Below are 23,100 nucleotides of genomic sequence, written 5' to 3'. Positions count from 1 at the left end.
TCAGTGAGCGGCTACCATGAATCTGTAAATGATAGAAACTCAAAATGACAACGGAATCAGCATGAGAATCCTGCTGCTCAAACCACATTTACATGGATGAAATGCAAAACCATAAAAGAATGTGAAATCCGTAAAGTGTAAAAATATGACCACTAATCCTTTAATCTGAATTACTCTGCTGCAAAATGTAAAGAAAAACTGAGGAAGTCTTAGTATAGTACTGCTGGAGAGAAGCCAGGCGGAGGGGAATCCTGCCCTGTCAGCTTGTTCTATCTGTAATACTTTACAGGTTCGGGTACCAAGCGCCAATTAGCCCTTTCAGCTTCCCACAAGACTTTTTGTAAATATAGAGGGCATCATAGTCATTCAGGAGAGATAAATGAAGACAGATGGATTGACGGACAGATAGAAAGATAGATATTTAACTTTAAGCTTAGCTTAAGATAAGAATATGTTTAAGCTTCTTGGTTCACTAGTCATCACTCACCATTTTAAATGACTGTAGTGTGAAAGGCCCCTTACATTCAAAACTCCTAACTGCATAAATATTATAGTATATTAGTATATATGACCAGATGAAACTGTTGAGATATATATGTTATCTGGTCATATATACATGAAAAACACATGATAACCTATATAAATTATCTCTTTGGATTATACTAGAGAACAGTATAAATATATATATATATATATATATATATATATATATATATATATATTTCTCTCATTTTCCAGGGTGTATAGGGTACAAATCCTTAACCATATACCAGTTTGCATATAGTCATCCTCCTAATATTGTCAAGCCACTTTTTCTCTAGTGAATGGCCCAGTGAATGACAATTTATCTGCAGAATAGGGGGATAAATGTTTTCTCACTGGGGGTCCAAATGCTGGGATCCCCTGCAATCAGACACCTATCCCCTACACCTTTAAATAAATACAAAGGTGACCTTGACTTGTTAGAAGTGCCCCCCTCTACCATGTGCTGAGATCCAAACATCTTATTGATTGAATAGGTAAACAGTAAGGTGGTTCCCCACATGTGACATGCAATGGGGCCCAATCCTGTCTGTGGATAAATGGAAACAGGCATCTCTATAAAAGTAAGACAGTCACAGCTCACAGGACCACTGGAGATCGCGTGTGGGGTCCCAATGGTCAGACTGGAGTACCCCTTACATTCTTCCATACTAGATGCCATATCTTACTATGATGGGCAAACTTCTTTAAAACAAACTAGTCATGTTGAAAATGCAGCCCAATCTGCAAGCATTCTGTTATAGAGCAAAAGGAACTGAGTGGATTGGGGTGGATATGTAGTTCTGTGGGGAAAGTATCAAAATAACTTGTCATTTATTCATATAAATCTCTGCTCATTCTGGGCTATGTAGTCATGTGGGCGGTCCTACTCAGTGACTGACAGCTCTTTGTATATGTGTGCATGTAGAGAGAGCTATAAACCACTGCATAGGACAACTTGTTTGACTACTTAGTATGTCAAGTGGGCAGTCCTACTCAGCTCTTTATATGCACAATTATACAGACAGCTGTCAATTACTGAGCAGGACCACCCACATGACTTCTCAGCCCAGAATGAGCAGAGATTTAAATAAATAAATGATAGGTTATCCTGAATTTTTTCCCATAAAACTATATCTCAATTTACTAAGCTCCTACTGCTCTATAACATGTAACCTGCAGACCGGACTTCATTTTAATATGACAGGTTCCCTTTAAGGTCCAATCACATGACAAGAGACTGTGATTTTGTAGCCACATTTTCTCCATTGTAGTCAAATGCAAATTCTTGTAGTTTGAAAACACCCAATATGCCTCCTACCTTTTTGTGCATTTTCAACATAATTATAGAGTATAAATATGACCACATAACTTCATCCTGCTCATAAAATTTCCCATAAAATAGATTTTGTGCTGACTCTGTGATAACAGACCAGTGAATTTTCTGAGCTGGGCAAAGAATCCATTGCAGGTGCCCCAGACCATCTAATAAAACCATCTTCTCCAGGGGAGAGTTTAGTGAAATTAACACTATACATCAAGCAAAGTGCACAAACTTCAATGACAAACACACAGCAGGAAAAAAAGCTGAGGCAACCGGATAAACTCTAAGCAAGATTATTTTTAACTCTTTCAATGTTCCCATGAAGTAAAAGCAAATCAAATAAAAAATCCTTAAGAACATATGCCTTTGGTAATGAAATGCTCCCGTCGGAAGCAAATGTGTTTGTTAAAAGATCAGAATTATCTGAGCAAAAGTTGACACCTTGAGCTCATGTATGTAGTGAACTTAGCAAATCATCCCTGATCCTTTTGTGTTAGAATGAAATGCACCGCAGCCTTGGATATGCATAACCCAAGCTCTTGTGCTGTGCCACGCGAGTTCAAGCTGCAAATGCCACCATTGCTCTACATCCTCATTACGGTATAGTTGGGAATGCAATATTATGGAGACAATGAGACATTGTCAATATCTCCCGCTGGACAATTACATTGATGCTCATGCCCCTTGATACATTGGTAGCCTCAAGCCAATGGTGAGCAATCAGACTGACAAAGAATCAGAGTAAGATTCATTCTGATATGTGGATGGGGGGTGTCAGCAAAACTAGGATTTAAAGGGCTTTTCCACCACTTCACTAGCACAGTGGCCTTTTAACATTGTATTTCTCTGCATGGTGCTACTCCAGACCTGCTTCTGTTCAGGTAGTATCACTCTTCAAAGGGTAGTCCAAGATTTAGTTTTTCTTCAGCCTTTAAGACCATGATGTAAAGTTATAATACTGTTTAATATGTTTCTATTACATCAATGTAACACTTTGTCCTGTTTTCCTGCACAGGACCCTCAGTCAGAAGCTCTGTAGTGCAAGTCTTTTTATTTTATTGTTGTCTCTGACCTTTCCCGGCATTTCATGCAGCCTGAGACAATATGTCATAAGTCACATGGCCTCAAGGGGGTGTGTCTATGCTGCAGTGGGTGGGTGAATAGCAAGGTGGAAGGAATTTACTTAAGTAATGCGACCTGCCCACCCACTGCAGCATAGGTATGATCTCCTGGAGACCATGTGACTTATGACATATTGTTTCTGGCCAGATGGAATGCTGGGATATGCTGCAGTAATATTAAAAGACTGGCACTACAGCACTTCTGCGTGTGGGTCCCATGCATGATAAAGAACCCACTCCCCGGGAAGGGAAGCTTTGTCTCCTAATCCAGAGTTCAATGCAATGGGGAGCGGGGAGAATGCTCGCTCAGTAATACTATTTTAATGCAGAATTCAAATCATGCATAGTGCTGCACTACAGTAATTTTTCAGTCAATAAAACACTAGAGGTACACTTTAAAGAGGTTTTCCCATGACGCAATGTTGGTAAGATCTAATGTGAACCACATACATACTGTATATGTCATGGCTGTAAATGTTGGCACCCCTGAAATTTTTCAAGAAAATGAAGTATTTCTCACAGAAAAGGATTGCAGTAACACATGTTTTGCCATACACATGTTTATTCGCTTTGTGTGTATTGGAACTAAACTAAACACCCTTTAAAAATTGTGGAAAAAGAAGATTGTTTCAAGCATGTGATGCTCCTTTTAACTCACCTGGGGTAAGTGACAGATGTGGGCAATATATAAATCACACCTGATTTAAATTGATGAAAGGTGTCTGTGCTTCAGCTTGGACAAAGCCATGATTTTATAAGCTATGATTTCTATAAAAAGGAAATAAAATTTTCTTATAAAGTATATTAGAAAGGTTAATGTTTTGCCAAACATATAAAAAAAATGTTGTATCTAAGGCTAGGTTCACATTGCCATCGGCTTTCACTTAACCCCTTAACGACGCAGGACGTATATTTACGTCCTGCGCCGGCTCCCGCGATATGAAGCGGGATCGCGCCGCGATCTTGCATCATATCGCGCTCATCAACGGCCGGGACCCGCGGCTAATACCACACATCGCTGATCGCGGCGATGTGCGGTATTAACCCTTTAGAAGCGGCGGTCAAAGCTTTTACCGCCGCTTCTAAAGTGAAAGTGAAAGTGACCCGGCTGCTCAGTCGGGCTGTTCGGGACCGCCGCGGTGAAATCGCGGCGTCCCGAACAGCTGACCGGACACCGGGAGGGCCCTTACCTGCCTCCTCGGTGTCCGATCGGCGAATGACTGCTCCGTGCCTGAGATCCAGGCAGGAGCAGTCAAGCGCCGTTAACACTGATCACAGGCGTGTTAATACACGCCTGTGATCTGTGTAAAAGATCAGTATGTGCAGTGTTATAGGTCCCTATGGGACCTATAACGCTGCAAAAAAAATGTTAAAAAAAAGTGTTAATAAAGGTCATTTAACCCCTTCCCTAATAAAAGTTTGAATCACCCCCCTTTTCCCATAAAAAAAATAAAACAGTGTAAAAAAAAAAATAAATAAACATATGTGGTATCGCCGCGTGCGTAAATGTCCGAACTATAAAAATGTATAATTAATTAAACCGTACGGTCAATGGCGTACGCGCAAAAAAATTCCAAAGTCCAAAAAAGCGTATTTTGGTCACTTTTTATACCATTAAAAAATGAATAAAAAGTGATCAAAAAGTCTGATCGAAACAAAAATCATACCGATAAAAACTTCAGATCACGGCGCAAAAAATTAGTCCTCAAACCGCCCTGTACGTGGAAAAATAAAAAAGTTATAGGGGTCAGAAGATTACATTTTTAAACTTATAATTTTTCCTGCATGTAGTTATGATTTTTTCCAGAAGTGCGACAAAATTAAACCTATATAAGTAGGGTATCATTTTAACCGTATGGACCTACAGAATAATGATAAGGTGTCATTTTTACCGAAATATGCACTGCGTAGAAACGGAAGCCCCCAAAAGTTACAAAATGGCGGGTTTTTTTCGATTTTGTCGCACAATGATTTTTTTTTCCGTTTCGCCGTGCATTTTTGGGTAAAATGACTAATGTAACTGCAAAGTAGAATTGGCGACTCAAAAAATAAGCCATAATATGGATTTTTAGGTGGAAATTTGAAAGGGTTATGATTTTTAAAAGGTAAGGAGGAAAAAACGAAAGTGCAAAAACGGAAAAACCCTGAGTCCTTAAGGGGTTAAGGGAGCTCAGTAGGCATTTCCCTTTGAACGACAGGAGTTAGTCAGAGAAATAAATTGGGCATGCACTATTTTTTCTTTGCTAAACTTCAGTAAACTACCGGATCGCTGATGGACCCCATTCAAGTCAATAGGATCTGTTGGGACCTGGTGGAGTCAGTTGTGCCAAACAGACCCAAAATGGGACCGAACACCATGGTAATGTGTACCTAGCCTAAGGAACAGATGAAAGCCTGTTCTTGTTTTTCTGCTTTTATAATTTTCTGTGCAATTTCTCTTTCTATTTCAGAACACTATATTACAATGGGGCCTCAAAGCTATTAAAATTCATTTAAAGACACTCTATTTCAGAAGAACAACACCTGCTGGACTGTCCCCAACGGAGAGAAACATTTCTGTCAGGTTGTTGCTTGCGTGTACACGTATGCTGAGATGCAAAACCCAAAAACCTCACAGGACTGAAGCAGAGAGATAACCATTTACATATCCAGCAGCTAAAGATATTGGGGAGAGTTAATAAACCTTGTTCATAATGTGGAATACTGGAGCCGTTGCCCATAGCAACCAATCGGATTTCAACTTACATTTTTAAAAAGGCTGCTATGGGTAACCGCTGCACTGTTTCTTTGCACACGGTTTGATAAGTCTCATTCCACTATGGCTTGTACTAGAGGCTTATATCACAGGAGGATAGACTTCAATATAAAATGATGTTGTACTCCCCTGAACAATCCTCCTTAAATGTTCCATTTTGATGGATAAGCAGAAGACATTACAAGTATAATGATCTTAGAGCTGGGGATTACATCACGGAATTGATGAGCACGAAACAAAATTAATTCTTCTATTTGCTGCCCAAAAACACTGGTTTGTGTTAAACATAGGAGCATCATATTAATGTTATGATGAGTTTGTATTATTTATTATACTCTCTTGTCTGATAATAATAGGTTAAATGAGCTCATGTAGCGTAGTTGTAAAGAGGCTTGGATCATCCTAGAGTCTACAGTGGGGGGGGGGGCGGCAGGTATCAGAGTCCCTCTACTCCTGCAGATGTGCAGATACGTTGCTAGGATACAGACAGAATAAGGCAGCGATGGGAGAGGATGCAGAGATGGTACACAGGCAAGATGGAAGAGAGGAGGTGCAAAGGTTGTACAAGAGCACCGGAGCATCCGTAAATGATTAAAAAGAGAGCTTAAGATGTAGATGGGAATTGCTACATGGAAAGTGCAAACACTAAACTAGACAGAAGGGAATATGGGGCAGCAATGGCAACATTAAAAATAGACACCAAAAACTAAATACTGAAAAATGAAAGAAGCTGAGTATGAAGGACACCGTAATCTAGAGATGAAATACACTGTACGGCAATGGCAAAGTGGTATCTGCTCAAGAGAGCAAGAATGAGAGAATGGAGAAAGAAAAAAAATAAGCAGAGTTTAAAAAAATGAACGAGAAGTAATAGCTTCCTCTAAATGCCTGGTGACGCTGGGTGAACTCCTTATACAAGGACGGTTCTAGGTCTCACGCAGCCCAGCAGATGCTTAGCCGAGCACAGGCGAGATCAAGGGTCACATAAACCAGGAGACTGGCAGCAATATTTCGAAGGTTAAAGCATCTCCTTATAATGTAGTATGTGTGCTACACGATGGGATACAGAACAGCAGAGGGTTTATGATACGTTGCATTGAGCCTTTACAGTTATGGAAGCCAGGCACGTATAGAGAAAATAACCTGTTTCATACAAATTACCCATTCCCAGGAGATTTACTTGTTTTTCTGACCTTCTTACTATCAACAGGCTTTACCACTAGCTAAAGGCAGCGCAGAAAGATATAGAGAATTTGTATAGGGAACCACACTGTACAAGACTCTCCTTAATGAATTTAATCTTTTTCTTCCAGACACCAAGATTTATTCATATAGGCCAAAAAATTACAGAAAAGATGAAAATGAGCAGGGAGGGGGATGTGTCAGGAGAGCTAGCAGCAGCCAGACTGCCTCAGTGAATGAAGCTAATTTGGGAACACCAAGCTGTATATAAATGAAGTGGAGTCTGAATGGAGAAACAAATAAACGCCAGGAGAGACGTGTGACGGGAGGAATACCAGGAAATAACTCATTTTCAGAGTCGGTGCTGCTACAGCTCATCTGGCCGCATGACTACATTATGCTTCTATAGATACATAGATAAGAAGCTAACTTGAGAATTTCCACACCCACACTGAAAACAGTGCATTGTTATTTTCTATTCTCTTTCCTCTAGGAACACAACAGTTCCCTCCATTTGGATTGGGAAGATCTTTTCACAGTTTTTTTTTATAGTGTTTCAGTTGTTCTCATTGTACAATACGGTAATACTGCTGCAGGAGTTAGTGGGAAAGTGCGACGGGGTCAACAAGTTCTCCCTCCATAACTACCATAGCACTGTAAACACTCTCCACAGTGGACAAAGACAAATCCATGATGATTGCATGACAGTCACAATAGAGGAGATTTATCAAAACCTGTCCAGAGGAAAAGTTGGTGAGTTGCCCATAGCAACCAATCAGATCGCTTCTTTCATTTTTAAAGAGGCCTGTGAAAACGAGCGAAGCGATCTAATTGGTTCCTCTGGACAGGTTTTGATAAATCTCCCCCATTGTGTCAATTGAAAACGGTACAAATGATCATAATCCACCTGAATACTACACTCAAAACTTATATAACATATCAAAAAATCATAAGCTCAGCAAAAAGTCAGAACAGAATTTTTAAAGAAGTATTACACAATTTTACCCATAAAAGTCTATTTACCATACTGTACAGACAAATATTTTTCTTCCATTATCTGTAATATTCATGATGCATAAATTACAGTAAGTGAAATTACACAGTCAATGACCACATTTGTAAGGCATTGTTATTTTTTGCTTTAAGTAGAGGTACACTTGGGAGTGTTCCCTGAAACATTTTTTAAATCAACTGGTGTCAGAAAGTTATACAGATTTTTAAATGACTTCTATTAAAATCTTAATCCTTCCAGTACTTATCAGCTGCTGTATGCTCCACAGGAATTTTTTTTCTGTCTGACCACAGTGCTCTCTGCTGACACCTCTGTCCATGTCAGGAACTGTCCAGAGCAGGAGAGGTTTGCTATTGGGATTTGCTCCTGCTCTGTACAGTTCCTGACATGGACAGAGGTGTTAGCCAGGAGCACTGTGGTCAGACAGAAAATAAATTCAAAAGGAAAAGAACTTCCTGTGGAGCATACAGCAGCTGATCAGTAATGGAAGGATTAGGATTTTTTAATAGAAATAATTTACAAATCTGTTTCACTTTCTGGCACCAGTTGATTTTTTAAATTTTTTTTCCAGCGGAGTACCACTTTAAGTGTACCTTTCAATTGAACAAACTTACACAACATGCCATGACATGCCATAGATAGATGTAAGAAGTTTGTATCAGTGGGGGACCCCAGTAAAACAACTCTAATGTCTTAGCCACTAGGTGTATTCCTTCTCTGCAGTCTGCTATTTAATGCCTGTTGTTATTGAAAATCCGTCTTTTGCACCAGTTACAGCAAGTCAGAACAGAGAACGTCGTGCTCTGTGCTGAAGAGAAAAAGACTGTGTACTGTATATACTCGAGTATAAGCAGACCCGAATATAAGCCGAGGCCCCTAATTTCACCCCAAAATCCCACGAAAAGTTATTGACTCGAGTATAAGCCTAGGGTGGGAAATACATCATCCCCCCTGTCATCATCCAGGCCCCCGTCATTAACACCCTCATCATCATCACCCTGTCATCATCCCCCCTTCATCATCACCGCCTGTCATCATCCCCCCTTCATCATCACCGCCTGTCATCATCCCATTGTCATCATCCCACACCCCCCCTCATCATCCCCTTGTCATCATCCCATTGTCATCATCCCACACCCCCCCTCATCATCCCCTTGTCATCATCCCACACCCCCCTCATCATCCCCTTGTCATCATCCCACACCCCCCTTCATCATCCCCTTGTCATCATCCCACACCCCCCTTCATCATCCCCTTGTCATCATCCCACACCCCCCTTCATCATCCCCTTGTCATCATCCCACCCCCCCTTCATCATCCCCCTGTCATCATCCCACCCCCCCTTCATCATCCCCCTGTCATTATCCCACCCCCCCCTTCATCATCCCCCTGTCATCATCCCACCCCCCCTTCATCATCCCCCTGTCATCATCCCACACTCCCCCCTTCATCATCCCCTTGTCATCATCCCACACCCCCCCTTCATCATCCCCTTGTCATCATCCCACACCCCCCTTCATCATCCCCTTGTCATCATCCCACCCCCCCTTCATCATCCCCCTGTCATCATCCCACACCCCCCTTCATCATCCTCTTGTCATCATCCCACCCCCCCTTCATCATCCCCTTGTCATCATCCCACACCCCCCTTCATCATCCCCTTGTCATCATCCCACAACCCCCCCCTTCATCATCCCCTTGTCATCATCCCACACCCCCCCTTCATCATCCCCTTGTCATCATCCCACTCCCCCTCTTCATCATCCCCTTGTCATCATCCCACACCCCCCCTTCATCATCCCACTGTCATCATCCCACACCCCCCTTCATCATCCCCTTGTCATAATCCCACACCCCCCCTTCATCATCCCCTTGTCATAATCCCACACCCCCCCTTCATCATCCCCTTGTCATCATCCCACACCCCCCTTCATCATCCCCTTGTCATCATCACCACATGTCATCAGCCCCCCCCACCTTCATCATCACCGCTTGTCAATGTCTGATACAGTGGTCTTCAACCTGTGGACCTCCAGAGGTTTCAAAACTATAACTCCCAGCAAGCCCAGGCAGCCATCGGCTGTCCGGGCTTGCTGGGAGTCGTAGTTTTGAAACCTCTTGAGGTCCGCAGGTTGAAGACCACTGCGGCCTTCGACATCATCCAGCACCCCCCACCCCTCTCACCCCCTTTAGTTTGGTACTCACCTCCGCTCGGCGGGACGTCAGGGTGCGCTGGTCCGGTGCTGCAGGACTGTCCAGTGGGGAGGTTGTCTGGTGGGATAGTGGTTCCGGGCTGCCATCTTCACCGGCGGGCCTCTTCTCCGCGCTTCAGGCCCAAAATAGAGGCGTTGCCTTGACGACGACGCAGAGGGACGTTGGTAATGAACGTCCCTCTGCATCGTCGTCAAGGCAACGTGACTATTCCGGGGCCGGGCCCGAAGCACGGAGAAGAGGCCCCCTGGTGAAGATGGCAGCCCGATACCACTATCCCACCAGACAACCTCCCCACCGGACGTCCCGCCGAGCGGAGGTGAGTACAGAACTAAAGGGGGTGAGAGGGGGGGGCTGGATGATGTCGAAGGCCGCAGTGGTCTTCAACCTGCGGACCTCCAGAGGTTTCAAAACTACAACTCCCAGCAAGCCCGGACAGCCGATGGCTGCCCGGGCTTGCTGGGAGTTGTAGTTTTGAAACCTCTGGAGGTCCGCAGGTTGAAGACCACTGAGGGCGGAGAGTTCACTCGAGTATAAGCCGAGGGGGGTGTTTTCAGCACGAAAAATCGTGCTGAAAAACTCGGCTTATAGTATATACGGTACTTGCATCTGTGAGTATGTAGACTATATGAAATGTCCATGCAAGGTAAAACAATGCTTCCCTCTCCTCTTAGTAGCAGTTCAGTGCTTAGTGTAATCTGTTTCTTTATTTGCTTTTGCCATCTTAAAATAAGCCTTTTATTATATATGAGGTATGGCTGGTAAAATGATTTATGTTACAGTTGCTACTATTACAGCATATAAGAACAGTGGGTAAACATCAAATTATAGTATTATATATACACACTATGGATTGTGCACCTAAAAGGGATATTCCAATCTCATTAAGTAATAGCATAATGCTATATCAACACATTATGATTGGTGGAGGTCTGATCTCTGGGGCCCCCATCCTTCCTAAAGGGAAAAGGAGTTGCAGAATTGATTCAATGATGTGGCCTTTTTAAGTCTCTCTCTGCACAGCGTCGCCCAGCTGCTAACTATGCAGGTGAACAGCAGCACTGCTCCATTCTACTACCTGCACAGCCAGGTCATTGGGAGTGCTGATGTGCAGTGAAAAAAATTGCGAAGTCTTGTGCAATTTTACTTCTGCACTTTGCATGTGGGGATATTGCCTGGTCGTTATACTTTTAAAAGTGTTACTGCACCACCACTATCTTGGCTGTGCAGGGACCTGAATGAGTCAATTCTACATATAGAAGGGTCACTTGGGGTCCAGAGGTTGGACCCCACCAATCATAGAGAGATGGTATATCAAATATGGAAATACCTCTTTAGGGTCTATTCACACGTACAGTATTCTGCGCATCAAAGCTGTGTTCAGTCATTCAGTTTTTGAGTCATTGAGATCTGCAGAGGAAAATCCTGCGCATAAAATCTGCACAGAATACTCTACGTGTGAATAGACCATTAATATATTGTAGAGCTCAATTATAATGGTACATGGGATGCTGCCTTTTAAATAGGTGTTGAGTAATAGACACTTTTTTTTTTTTTTAGCTGAAAAGCAAGATAAAATAATGCATTTATGATAAAGTCATGAGAAGTATAGGTTAAGGTACCACAGTGCTTGGTATATCAGTGAGGGCATGAATAGGCTATGTGTAATACATATAGAACATACTAAACTCTAATATAATAAAGTTTCAGACACTAAATATCTTACAAACACACATGAAAGCTGTCTTCCAGAAAACACAGCAGATAGGAGAAGGGTAAGACGGGTCTTTCCGTAACAAGTGGTTTCCTGGGAAACTGACAACAATTAATGGTGAGTAAGGACGTGGGCCTGAGCTGTGCTGCTGGTTCTGGGGGATGCGGGGGAGCACAGATCAGCGTTGATACACGTCACATGTGTAAACCATGCTTGCTTCCGCTGTAATCCCCGGAACACACTGAGATCACGGTGGGAAGCCAAGAACAGAGTCTGTACAGAGTTTACAGCTAAGAAACAGATTTGTTTCGATGATGCAAGGAGAGGGTTATTTTATACTTTGTGATAGATGCTGGCTCACTACCACAGCCATTATGTACATAGCAGACACTCTCCATAGCCTAATGAAGTCTACTTAAGCCCCTGCTACTGTAAGCAAAGGAAGCAGACTATCATACATGGCTAAATGATTACCTTCATTGAAACCCTTTAGTCATATCTCCACATTTTGCAGGGGGCTTGCTGCACACATATATTTTATCTATCCGCATTGTCATAAGTTTTCTATGTTTTTTACATATTGAGCATCCTTAGGTCAACCTAACATTATTAAATAATGAGGGGGTACAATTGTTAGGAGGCGTAATTTGAAGCTCCCAATATAAATCTGTACATTGCACCCCAACAATCACACCTCACACATGCCCAATAAAGAGCACAGGGTCCTTTTTACCTCTATTTGCTCTATAAACACAACAGACTCTACTATAAGTCAATGGGGTTCAACAAAAGTGATACGCCATTTACAGTACTGACTAAAAGCAGAAACATGGATGTAAACATAGCTTTTACATTGGTTAAAGCAGTAGTCATACTTTGGTTACTTCTGCAGGAAGTAGAATTTTTTTTGTTTCACTATGGCAGCAATTTATGTGGCAACAGGAAGTGCAGCCATATTGTCACCTGGATTATCTTTACACAAATATTCAAATGTTCTTATGTAAGCATCTTACCAATAACAAAGTAACAGTACATCACTGGTTTCTGAGAAGCCAATGCAAAATGACCACAAACATATCTGCATATCCTATTGTCATTTTCACAAAAAGAGTGCCAATTTGTAAGCTTGTAAGGAGACTGAATCACCCTAGGGGTATTCCAGAAAATTCTGGCCCAGATTTATCAAACTGTGTGAGAGAAAACTGGAGAGATTTTTCCACAACATCCAGTCACAGCTAAGGTTTCACTTTACCTCAGCTCGTTTGCTGAGCTGTGATTGGTTGCTGTAGAAAATCTCTCCAGTTTTTCTCTCACACAGTTTGATAAATCTCCCCCATAGGGGGAGATTTATCAAACTGTGTGAGAGAAAAACTGGAGAGATTTTCTACAGCAACCAATCACAGCTCAGCTAACGAGCTGAGGTAAAGTGAAACCTTAGCTGTGATTGGTTGTTGTGGAAAAATCTCTTGAGTTTTTCTCTCACACAATTTAATAAATCTTCCCCTCTATCTTTTTGGTCCTCTCATGCCCACACTATCAGTACTGTTCTCCCTACCCCAATACAGATAAAAACAGCCGATCCTCAGTCCTCTTCATCTCCATATTTCTTCCACCGCACTGTAATCATGTGATTATTCTCCCAGATAGGAGCCTGGATTACCGCAGCGTGTCCTTAAAAGTTACACACCTTTGTCAAATCATAGGCTCCCAGGCCCCCTACATGTCCTACCACAATACCACAGTGCAGGAACGAGTAGTAACACTGAGCTGGGTTTAAACATGCTGGGTGGCCTTAGTTAACAGGAAGTTATGTTTAAAGCTTAGGCTGTTTGCAACTGTCTTGTACATTTCTGAGCTGCTACTGTTGCTTCTTGCCTGGATTTGTTGTGCCGTGTCTAAGTAAAAGTCTTGAGTTTCTACAGGTGACTGCGTGTGTGCTTGTTTCTGTCAGTCCTATTCAGTATCACTGGGCCTGAGTCCAGGCCTACCACCTACCTCATCAAAAACCTGCAAGCCTGCCACCCGCTCCAAGAGCGTGTCTCTGTATTCCCACATTGATATGACAAGGACTAAGGAGCTAAAACAGTAAAGTTTCACTGAATAAAATTCTTCAGTGAAGTGGGTTTTCATCAACTTCAGTGGAAAGGTCACGCTATCTCCTTCCTGCTATTATTATTAGCAGATATTGTCTCTTCCTGACATGGTGTGAACAGTGCAAAAAAAAAAAAAAAAAGGATAATTAACAAATGACAATTTCCCTTGTTAATTATCCAGAGGGCACGGCATTAAGGCGAGTGACAAGACACTTTACACCAGTTCTTATTTACATCCGTAATTGTAACTATCAACACAATAATTCTAAGCTGTTAGAGGAAAGTAACCTTTTTTTGTCATTTCAATTTTATAACGTAGTCTTAGCAAAGGAAACATAACAGCCAAGTACACTGTCTAAAATTTCATTATTTGTAAGGTTGAGTACCCACGTAGCTGTCATCTATCCGAAAACTGTGCCGACAGTTACCATGCACATGGTTTGACTTGTAAGGCTAGGTTTCCACTTTTTTTTGGGGGGGGGGGGCAAAAATGTCAATAAACACGCCCATTCTGCCGCATGGCGATTTTTAGTGTGAAAAAACGCTGCGGCCAGATGTTAGCTGCAAGTCAATAGTTAACTGCAAAATGCCATTTCCGCTTGGTGTTTTCCAGTTTGGCGTTTTTTTTTTTATCCTTTTGGCATTTTTGGGCTTCTTGGCAGTTTTAAAAAAAAACTACCTCTTGTTGAGACTTTGGCGTTTTTCGGGAAAATCTTGGCGTTTTCTCCCATAGAAGTCTATGGGAGTGAAAAATCACCAATAAAAACGCCAATTGGGTTTTAACTTTGGCATTTTTGCCAGGGGCTTTTATTCTTTTTTGGACTTTAGCGATCCAAAAAAGTGAGATACCTTTTGTATAAAAATTTTGTAGGGTACCATTAAAAAAAATATAATAAAAAAGATACAGTAGTGATTGAAAAAAATTGTATTTTGATCTTTTTTATAAAATTTTTTTTATTAATGTTTAAACAGGGATCAATTTATGTGGATGGGTAGGGCACTACAAATCTAGCAGACAATAATAAAAATGTAGTGTGTGTGTGTTTTTCACTTTTTTTAAAAACATTTTTTAGATAGTGCTACTACTCCCAGCATGGAACACACTGTTCCATGATGGGAGTAGTAGTACCTGTACTAATTGACAGATCGCCCCAGGTCCGTTGCGATCCTCCTGTATAATGTATAGATGCGGCTGGCCGTTCTTCTATGATCCCCTGCACTGCCGTATTTCTATACACCTATTCATAATTCCCGCAGAGAACTGTGATTGGCCACATGGTTCCAGCCAATCACAATTCTGTGGGAAATATGAATAGGTGTATATATATACGTCAGTGCAGGGGACCATAGAAGAGCGTCCGACCGCATCTATACATTATACAGGAGGATCACAGGAGTCAGGAGTGACATCTGCTGTGATCTTTCCTTAACTGCAGGTACTACTATTCCAAACATGGAGCACACTCTGCTCAATGCTGGGAGCTGTAGTACCTGCATTAATAGACAGATCGCAACAGGTGTCGGAAGTTACACTCGCTGCGATCTGTCTATTAATGCAGGTACTACAGCTCCCATCATGGAGCAGAGTGTGCTTCATGTTGGGAGCAGTAGTACCTACAGTAAGGGACAGATCACAGTGGATGTCACACCTCCTGACACCCGCTGTGATCCTCCTGATGTGAATGTCGGAACTCAGCTGTGCTCACCGCTACAGAGCCGAGAGAACAGCTGATGCTGAGCAGTAGATATAAATCCTATATCTACTGCCCAGGAAGAACTTACAGTGAGCTGCAATGTGTATACAGTATACACATTGCTGGCTCACTTAACCCTTTGCTGAGTTGTGCGCTATGCTGGACAGTGTAGGTTAACCCTTTGGAGGGTATACACTATATATAGCTATCTATAGTGTATACAGAAGATGAAGTCGGTTTACTTCCCCCCAGTCCCGGCTGGGTCCGTGTAGATCCGCCCCTACAGATGGCTCTGTTCATATTGTCTGAGGCTCTGTTCACATTGTCTGTTTTGTATAATGTGAATAGACCCTTCTGGCAGAGTCTTCCCAGATAGGGAGACTCCAGCTGTTGCTAAACTACAACTCCCAGCATGTCCAGACAGCCGAAGGCTGTCTGGGCATGTTGGGAGTTGTAGTTTTGCAACAATTGGAGGCTCCCTGTTTGGGAAGACATTGCAATATGGGTGCTCTCCCCTGCGGACAGTGCCACAAATGTCCTAACCAATATTATGTGTTTTTTTTTTCTTCTCATTTCATATCCGTGTATGCAGAAGATTACAGCGGATTTAGAGGACTACTGCGGATGAAATGGATTTTTTTTAACTTTTAATAAAATGGTTAACAAGGGCAGTGGGGGAGTGTTTTTTAAAATAAAATAATTTTTCAAATGTGTTTTTTTTTTTATTATTGAATTTTCAGAATTATTAAGCCAGGGCTTAGCACCAGCCCCAAAAACAGCTAGAGCTAACCTCCAATTATTACCTCGGTACCCACCGCCACAGGGGTGCCGGGAAGAGCCGGTACCAACAGGCCTGGAGTGTCAAAAATGGCGGTCCTGGGCCTAGGCGATAACAGGCTGGCGTTATTTAGGCTGGGGAGGACCAGTAACAATGGTCCACGCCCACCCTGGTAATGTCAGGCTGTTGCTGCTTAGTTGGTATCTGGCTAAGAATAAAAAGATGGGGAACCTATGTTTTTTTTTTTAAATAAATAAATAATAATAAAAAAATGCATAGGGTTCCCCCGTCTTTTTATTCTCAGCCAGATACCAACCAAGCAGCAACAGCCTGATGTTACCAGGGTGGGCGAGGAACATTGTTACTGGCCCTCCCCAGCCTAAATAACACCAGTCTGTTACCACCTAGGCCCAGGAGCGCCATTTTTGACACTTCGGGCCTGTTGGTACCGGCTCTTCCCGGCACTCCTGTGGCAGTGGGTACCAGGGTAATAATTGGAGGTTAGTGCTTGCTGTTTTTGGGGCTACCGCTAAGCCCCGGCTTAGTAATGGATCCCATCCATTACACAGCTTCCACTACTAAGCCTGAAAATTCAATAAAAAAAAAAAAGAGGACACATTGGAAAAATTATTTTATTTTAAAAAACAGTCCCCCCACAGCCCTCTTTAACCATTTTATTAAAAAGTTTAAAAAATCCAGTTCATCCACAGTAGTCCTCCGAATCCGTTGTAACCCTCTGCATACACGGATCTGAAACGAGAAGAAAAAAGAAACACAAAAAATGAGTTAGACATTTTTGGTGCTGTCTGCTGGGGAGAGTGCCCATAATGCAATGTCATCCCAAATAGAGAGCTTCCAATTGTTGCAAAACTACAACTCCCAGCATGCACAGACAAGGGAGGTAAGTGGACATCTTCTGTACACACTATATACAGCTATCTATAGATAGCTGTATATACAGTATACCGTCCAAAGGGGCTATAGAAGCAGTCCTGTCAGTATAGTGACAGGATTCCCGGCTCCTGTACAGTATACACGGGTACACTGTGCCCCCCTGTATACTATACGGCCGGGGGAGGTGAGTATTGATGCTGTACATCGCTCCTCATCTCCTTACACTCTGTGGACCGGGCGCTCAGCATCCGACCGACAGAGTGGTACCTGAAGACAGTGAGAAAACTGCCACAAGGGACAAAACTGGCTGTTTCCACACACCACACACCAGGAAAAACGCCAGAAAAAACGCCAGAAAAACTGCACTGCCAAAACGCAGGAAGAAGCTGTGGTAGTTTTCCTGGCATTTTTTTTAGCTGTTAAAAAAATAAAAGTGGAAACCTAGCCTAAAACTGCTGTTTACCTGAAAAACTGTACTGCCTTTTACAGTCAAGTTGAAACTGTGATAACACCTCAAGATTGCATTGTGGCTGTGCTGTGGTATGTGAGAACACATAAAAAAATGCAAAGTCCACACTCGACGAAGGCTATTGAGCAGAGACATCTGACCTTTTGAAGACCTAATGTTATTGCTTGATTTCAAAATTTAAGGCCAAGTTCACATGACGGAATTTCCGAGCAGGATTTGGCAGAAAAAACTAAGCTAAAAAATTATGTTGCAGCAGATTTGCTTTGAATTTATTTGAATGATATTCTGCTGCACTGTGCACATGGCGAAAATCTCAATTTCGGTGTAGTGAAAACTGTGCCCTGAAGTGGAATGTGACCCTCCGCACAGAGACACACTTTACAGCCTGCTCCTTCTCAATCCATCCCCACTATCTTCTATAAGGCTAAGTTTCTATTTGTTTTTTTGTCCTGCGTTTTTTGGTTTGAAAAAACGCAAGAAAAAACGGCAGTGCAATTTCCTGCGTCAGGTGTTTTTTTCTGGTGTTTGTTCTGGCGTTTTTTATTTGTGTGGAAATGGCATTTTTGGCACCTTGGCAGTTTTTTTTGGTACCCAAAATTTGTTAGGTACCATCCGGCCGGCCAGTGATGTGAATAGAACATCACTCATTCATATTTTCCGAGTGGTGATTGGCCGAATGGTTGCAGCCAATCACAGCTCTCAGCGGGAAATATGAATGAGTAAGTGGCCGGCCGGAGTATAGTGCAGAGATGCAAGTACTGTATAGAGCCGCTCCGCATCTCTGCAATAGACAGGACGATCACAGCGGGTGTTAGTAGTGATATCCGCTGTGATCTGTTCTTACCTGCAGGTCCTACTACTCCCAACATGGAGCACTCTCTGCTCCATGATGGGAGCTGTAATACCTGCATTTACATACAGATCACAGCGAGTTTTACTTCTTACACCTGTTGCGATCTGTCTATTAATGCAGGTACTACAGCTACCAGCATGGAGCAGAGTGTGCTCCATGTTGGGAGCTGTAGTACCTGCAGTTAAGGAAAGATCACAGCGGATGTCACTCCTGACACCAGCTGTGATCCTGCTGTATAATGTATAGATGATCCCTTGCACTGAAGTATATATTTACACCTATTCATATTTCCCACAGAGAGTTGTGATTGGCTGGAACCATCTGGCCAATCACAGCTCTCTGAGGGAAATATGAATAAGTGTGTATATATATATATATATATATACATGGCAGTGCAGGAGACCATAGAAGAGCGGCTGGCCGCATCTATAAATTATACAGGAGGATCGTAACGGGCGATCTTTCAATTAGTACAGGTACTACTACTTCCATCATGGAACAGTGTGTTCCATGCTGAGAGTAGTAGTACTACCTAAAAAAAAATTAAAAAATAAAGAAATAAAAGTGAAAAACACACACACACACTACATTTTAATTATTGCCGGCTACATTTTTAGTGCCCTGCCCCCACACATAAATTGATCCCTGTTTAAAAATTTATAAAAATGTTGTCATAAAAAAGATCAATTTTGTTAAATACAATTTTTTCCATCACTACTGTATCTTTTTTATTCTTTTTTTTAATGGTACCCTACGAAATTAAAAAGGTATCTCCATCACTTTTTTGGATTGCTAAAGTCCAAAAGAGAATAAAAACTGCCTGAAAAAACACCAAAGTTAAAACCCACATGCCGTTTTTCTTGCCGTTTTTTTTCCCCTGAAATCGTGGCGTTTTTCTCCCATAGAAGTCGATGGGAGTAAAAAAACGGCAAGAAAAACGGCATGTGGGTTTTAACTTTGGCGTTTTTTCAGGCAGTTTTTATTCTCTTTTGGACTTTAGCAATCCAAAAAAGTGATGGAGATACCTTTTTAATTTCGTAGGGTACCATTAAAAAAAAGAATAAAAAAGATACAGTAGTGATGGAAAAAATTGTATTTAACAAAATTGATCTTTTTTATGACAACATTTTTATAAATTTTTAAACAGGGATCAATTTATGTGTGGGGGCAGGGCACTAAAAATGTAGCCGGCAATAATTAAAATGTAGTGTGTGTGTGTGTTTTTCACTTTTATTTCTTTATTTTTTAATTTTTTTTTAGGTAGTACTACTACTCTCAGCATGGAACACACTGTTCCATGATGGAAGTAGTAGTACCTGTACTAATTGAAAGATCGCCCGTTACGATCCTCCTGTATAATTTATAGATGCGGCCAGCCGCTCTTCTATGGTCCCCTGCACTGCCAAGTATATATATATATACACTTATTCATATTTCCCTCAGAGAGCTGTGATTGGCCAGATGGTTCCAGCCAATCACAGCTCTCTGAGGGAAATATGAATAAGTGTATATATATATATACATGGCAGTGCAGGGGACCATAGAAGAGCGGCTGGCCGCATCTATAAATTATACAGGAGGATCGTAACGGGCGATCTTTCAATTAGCACAGGTACTACTACTTCCATCATGGAACAGTGTGTTCCATGCTGAGAGTAGTAGTACTACCTAAAAAAAAATTAAAAAATAAAGAAATAAAAGTGAAAAACACACACACACACTACATTTTAATTATTGCCGGCTACATTTTTAGTGCCCTGCCCCCACACATAAATTGATCCCTGTTTAAAAATTTATAAAAATGTTGTCATAAAAAAGATCAAATTTGTTAAATACAATTTTTTCCATCACTACTGTATCTTTTTTATTCTTTTTTTTAATGGTACCCTACGAAATTAAAAAGGTATCTCCATCACTTTTTTGGATTGCTAAAGTCCAAAAGAGAATAAAAACTGCCTGAAAAAACGCCAAAGTTAAAACCCACATGCCGTTTTTCTTGCCGTTTTTTTACTCCCATCGACTTCTATGGGAGAAAAACGCCACGATTTCAGGGGAAAAAAAGCCAGTGGCTCAACATGCTGGGATTTTGCAAAACCGCCAAGGAGCTGAAAAACTTTTAAAAAAAGAGTGAAAAAACGCCAAAAGGATAATAAAAAAAACGCCAAACTGAAAAACGCCAAGTGGAAAAAGAATTTTGAGATTTCTCATTGATTTACAGCTAACATCTGGCCGCAACGATTTTTGGCCGAAAAAACGCCATGCGGCAGAATTGGCGCTTTTATTGGCGTTTTTCAAAAAAACAAACTAAAAAAATAAGTAGAAACTTAGCCTTAGGTGGACGGGGACACGTTTTCTACACCTCTTAGACCCACTCGCGGCACATAACTACAAATGCCCGCTAGCTTTTGCAAAACTACAACTCCAACAGCATGCCCATACAGTGAGGATATGCCGGGAGTTGTAGTCTTGGAACAGCTAGCAGGTGGATGATGGATGTGTGTGGCGCGGGCAGGTGGGAGAAAGGCTGTGGAGCTCTCCTCTGGCAGCGCTCCACAGTCTGTCTAAGCAGTGTAGAAACTGTGTCCCCATCCAACTGAGAGAAGATAGCGGGGATGGAGTGAGAGGAAGCGGGCTGTAAAGCAGAAAACCCTGTGTGGAGGGTCACATTTTTCTTCATTACACCGGCCTATTATATTGCATTGTGGAATAGTGTTAAGCTGTGTTCGCACTATTTTTCCTGTTAAATGAATGTACACCTCTTCATTAGTAATTGGGCTCTGTTGGTTTCACAGGTCTGGAATGCTGATGAAGATTTCTGATACAATGGAAACCATGATAACAATATGAATAGAGCCTTATTTGAGTGATGCTAAGAAGTTACCGTAAATGGATGGTATTTTCTCATTTTTAAGCATGTCAACAATATAAAGTCAAAGGACAGAGGATACATTTGTTCTCAAAAACCTTTTTGTAATCCAGTGCCGGAAACTAAGATACTGAAATAAAGGGGTTATCTGTGAAAATTTTTTTGATTCGCTCATTATGCCCCGGCTGCCACAATTAACTTTGACTTATCTTTCTCTGCTCCCCGAATGTCGCTGGTATCGCTCTCCCGTCCTCCGGCCCGGTCATCTTCAAGATTTTGGGGCCTGACACGATACATTCTTTTTGATACATTACACAGTCGCTCAGCCTATTGCCGGCTGAGGTGGGACGTGTCAGGCCCCAAAAGCTGGATGAAGACATCACCGGAGAGCAATACCAGCAGTACCAGGGGAACAGAGGGAGGTGAGGTCACCATTTATTATTTTGATTGCAGCCTAGGCATAATGGGTGAATAAGAGATTTCACCGGATAACCCCTTCAAGTTCATTACACATCTGCTTTATATGAAACCAGACATTTGTTGTGTATTAAATTACATATGCTACATACATTTTACTATTTTATAAGTACGGTAACTTTACTTTCTTTAGTTATATTTATTTGATTTATTATATGGACTAATCTCCTATGCTAAGACAAAAACAAGGCAAGAAGCACTCTTTGTTCTGTCTGACACAAGGGTGATCACTTCAGAAAGACAAGGCGAGAGATATCTTATCTTCTTTGCCTATATAAAGTAATGCTTGGTTAAATAACCTTTACGCATAACTTTTTATCCTTCAATGCTTCAATGCTGCATGTGATCACAGGCAGGGCAAGCAAAACCAACTAACAGGAAATGTCAGCAGATGTAACTATAGGGAGTGCAGAGGTACCAGTTGCAGCCAGGCCCTAGTCTCTTAGGGAGCCCAATGCTCCTTTGTATATTTTCATTTTTTATAAGGTATATCTAACATATTTGGATGGAGTGCATAATTTATTCATAGTTTTTGAGGACGGGTGCCAATTTCTCGGTGAGGGGGTTCATGGCCCCTCCCCAGGGTTGTGCTTTGGTTCCTAGTGAGCTGTTGGAATTGTTTTTATTAATTGTCCCTTTATACGTGTGATACATGTCTTGTATACAAGAATTTTTGTACAATAAAGATTTGATTATTTGCATAATTTCTGGTGTGCTACTATAATTCAGTGTTGCTTTGTCTTTACTATTATGTTTAAGTAATTTATCACTGAGTAGAACCCGCTTCTTTTCAATTTTTGTGGATTGAGCCCCCTCTTCTTTCTTTCTTGTTGTTATTATCAATGCTCCTTTGCAACATGAGAGGCCACCAGTAATATAAATGGCAGATGGTAAATAGGGGCTCTGTTACAAATTTAATATTAGGGCCCTGGAGCTACAAGTTACATCTCTGTCGGGCAGCATCACACAAATGTCTCTTAGCATTTCTTCACACTGATTGAAAAGTCCACACTTGCAATGATTCAAAGTAATTATTCCTTTTTTGCCTATATCATGCACACTCATTATCACTAGTCCTACAGTGCCATCTGTTTTATTCCAGCACAGCTGCATCCATGCATTTCATTACCTGGGT

General features: G+C 41.6%; 1 protein-coding gene across 13 annotated transcripts in view; it reads right to left on the bottom strand.

Annotated features, from left to right (window-relative positions):
* The window catches only part of DLGAP3 (DLG associated protein 3), a 538,301-nt gene that overhangs the window by 356,633 nt on the left and 158,568 nt on the right, over positions 1-23,100 (bottom strand). Inside the window, exon 1 of one of the 13 annotated variants that reach the window (XM_056557213.1) lies at positions 13,837-13,899. The exons of 11 other annotated variants lie outside the window; for them this stretch is intronic. The gene's annotated coding sequence lies outside the window, so the exon portion shown is untranslated. Of the gene's footprint in view, positions 1-12,854; positions 13,063-13,836; positions 13,900-23,100 lie in introns of those variants that run through there. One more of the 13 variants, XM_056557210.1, reaches the window with a different exon arrangement.

The sequence above is a fragment of the Hyla sarda genome, chromosome 2 (assembly GCF_029499605.1).
Source record: "Hyla sarda isolate aHylSar1 chromosome 2, aHylSar1.hap1, whole genome shotgun sequence".
Lineage (NCBI taxonomy): Eukaryota > Metazoa > Chordata > Amphibia > Anura > Hylidae > Hyla > Hyla sarda.
This window is presented reverse-complemented; position numbering and strand designations above follow the sequence as displayed.